The following is a 3,106-nucleotide window of genomic DNA, read 5'->3' on the forward strand; positions in this document are numbered from 1 at the left end:
TCGATGACCCTCGGGGTCCCTTCCAACTCTACAATTTGCACGTTAGCAGCTTGAGCCTGTGCTTGTATACTTGGGAGTAAATAAACTTGAGTTTTCTTCTGTAAGGAGGGCTGTTGGTGCCATGCTTTGTGTACCACGTACTGCTTCTTCCCCAGCCCATCCATTTAACTCAAATGCAGCAAGTGCATATTTCTCCCAGCTGCAGCTTGGGTGGTGAAATATACTTGGGAGTAGAGAGTGGATTTTATGCTCTTCATTCAGCTCATAGTGGTGAGGAGGAATGGAAGTTTCCCCACAATATCTGCTTTATATACATTATTTACACAATGGCCTGCATCTGATTGGCTAATTCCGGGATTCTCCTGTAGGCCAATCAGGTTGCAGATTCACTTCCTGGATTGGGTGGCTCCTGCGGACCAATCATACTGCTGCATTGTTCTAGGACCAATCAGACTGCTGCATTCTGAATCCTATTGTTCTAGGACCAATCAGACTGCTGCATTTTGGATCCTATTGTTCTAGGACCAATCAGACTGCTGCATTTTGGATCCTATTCAACTCAGTACATAACAGGTGGGCTGTGTGCATTAAACATTCTCTCTTTCCACACTACTGTTACCTGAACAAAATTGTCCCAAGAACTGCATTTAAGTAAAGGGGGAGAAGCAGGGCGAGGGGGGCAGTCAGGCCGCAATCACAATATAGGAAGGAACTGAAGATTTCCTTTCATTTAACTTCATAATCTGAAAGGACGGCACTGGCTTGGAGGTGGGGAAAAGGGGCACTCTTTTTCCTGTCCCCACAGCAGTTCTTTACGGATGGATACAAATCACCCTGCTTAAAATGCAACTAGGTCATTTTTTCCTCAGTTTGCATCAAAGCTGGTTGGGAGGGCGGGGATTCATCAAAACTCAACATTTCTTAATAAATGGCAGCATAGATACAGGATACATAGGAACTGTGGCTGACGTGTGCACCACTTCCCAAACCAGCGGTGGGAGTGCACTGGATGCAGAGTAAACAGGAATTTATACACAGCCTCTGTAAAGGCAACCAAGGCCAGCCCTACCATGAGGCAGAGTAAGCATGCTGCCTCAGGCGGCAAATTCTGACGGGTGGAAAGTGGCTAGAAATGTGTGCCATGTGCTCTGCTCTGCAGATTTAGGGGAGCATGGCCAGTTTGGTTGCACTGGGCGCAGACCCTTGGGGCATAGCTGTCAACATTTCCCTTTTTTAAAGGAAATTCCCTTATTCCGAATAGGATTCCTCGCTAGAAAATGGAAAAGTTGGGGGCGCCACAACTGATGTAGGATGGGAGGCGGGAGGCGCCAAACTTTGGCGTCACACAGGGCGCCACTCGGTAGTGTGCAGTGAAATGTTTTGTAGGGAAACCTTTAGGGCCAGAGGCACCAGCTTGCGAGGGCGATGCAGGGAGCAGAGAGCGTGCGCATGAGCATCATGCCTCCTTCCCTAAGCCAGGCAGAAGCTTCTCAGGCTTTGAGAAGGAGGGAACCAGGGGAACATTTAGGGGCTAGCCGAGTCCACTGACTGCACACCACTGGTGCCACAGAAATTTGAGCCCCTAAGCTAGTTTGCTACTCTAGTATGGCTGGTGCACCAATGAGGAGACCTGAGGCATCTCATCCCACTGGGCTGTGGGCCCAGATCTGTGGCGTTGGAGGGATGCGTCGGGTGGCACGTCTTGCCTCAGGTGCCAAAAGGTCTCGGGCTGGCCCTGTGTGCAGCAGAACAGAAAACGTATGCTGTTTGCTGAAAACAGCTTGCAGATACTTAATTGGCTTAGGATTTTATTTAAGTTAAGTGATGAATTAATATGTTTAATTTCATAATTTGAAGATCTAAGGATGTTAATGTTTAAGTTAAATTATTTTAAGAACTATGATTTGGAAAACCGTTAAAAGGACATGCAATGAAATTCAACCAAGGGGAAGCAAGGAAGTCACTTAACAATGTTAATAAGTGTAATTTTTAATAAGGTTATGATTTATGTTTGTTTGTTTTATGTGTTTGTCTATAATGTTGTGAAAACCAATAAAAATTTTTTTTGAAAAAAGGAAAAAAAGAAAAGAAAACGTATGCTGTTTGTAGGTTCTTTCGAGAAGTTTTCATTATTATGCTGTTATACATTACAGACTACAGCTATTAAAATTTCCAGAGAAGTAGCTGTGTTAATCCATGAAACCTTAGGCCATAATAAATGTGTTATCAATCTTTAAAATGCACATGACTCTTTGTTGTTATTGATTATATCTATTTTTAAAACCCCACAAAAAACGTGTTTTTTTTAGTGTCTCTGTATGAAATAGGTAGTGAACCCTGACTGGCACTAAAAAGGTTACTAAAATTCAAACAGATGTAAACTCTTCCATTCTATATAAAACTTTTTCCAGTGAGTAATTTGCCTCCCCAGTCTCTCTATGGCAGGATCCAGGTTATACACACCAAAGTGGAAACCTCCCAGTTAAATAGGCTTTGGCATTCCTTAGCAGAGGTACAAATCATTTATTCCTGACACTACTGGATCTGAACAACTGTAGGATTCGTGTGCAACTTATTCTAGTAGGGTAGTATTACTGCTAAAGGATACAATTAAATTTTTTTGTAAGGGTGTTGTTGTTTTTTTAAAAGAAACACAATAATGGTTGGAGTCAGCCCAAGGGAATTGTGTTTTGACTTTCTGTGTTAGGTCTGTCACTGGCAGCCGAAGCCTATTCCCTTTCCAGCCACATCAGCTTCAACAGGCTCAGGCCAGAGAAGGATATGGCCTTTGGCAGAAAGATCAGAAGGTAGTGGCTCTGGAAGAAGGAGTCACTGTTCCAGATGTGGAAAGCAAAATACATTTTGGGGTAGCAGAACGGTGCTTTAACACAACTTCAGAAGGGTCACTGCCATTCATTCCCAATATAGAGAAGGCAAAATCCATTGCTTTATTATATTCTTTCATTCGCAGTCCCACTACTTTTATACATTTTGTCACTTTTTCACTTAATAAATAATTAGTTGCAATATTTTTTCCTCATTTTTATCAGCTTGTCTGATATAAAATTGTTGGCAATGGAGGCTCCTTTTGAGTGGGGGCTCTTTC

This window comes from Podarcis muralis, chromosome 17 (assembly GCF_964188315.1).
Source record: "Podarcis muralis chromosome 17, rPodMur119.hap1.1, whole genome shotgun sequence".
NCBI lineage: Eukaryota > Metazoa > Chordata > Lepidosauria > Squamata > Lacertidae > Podarcis > Podarcis muralis.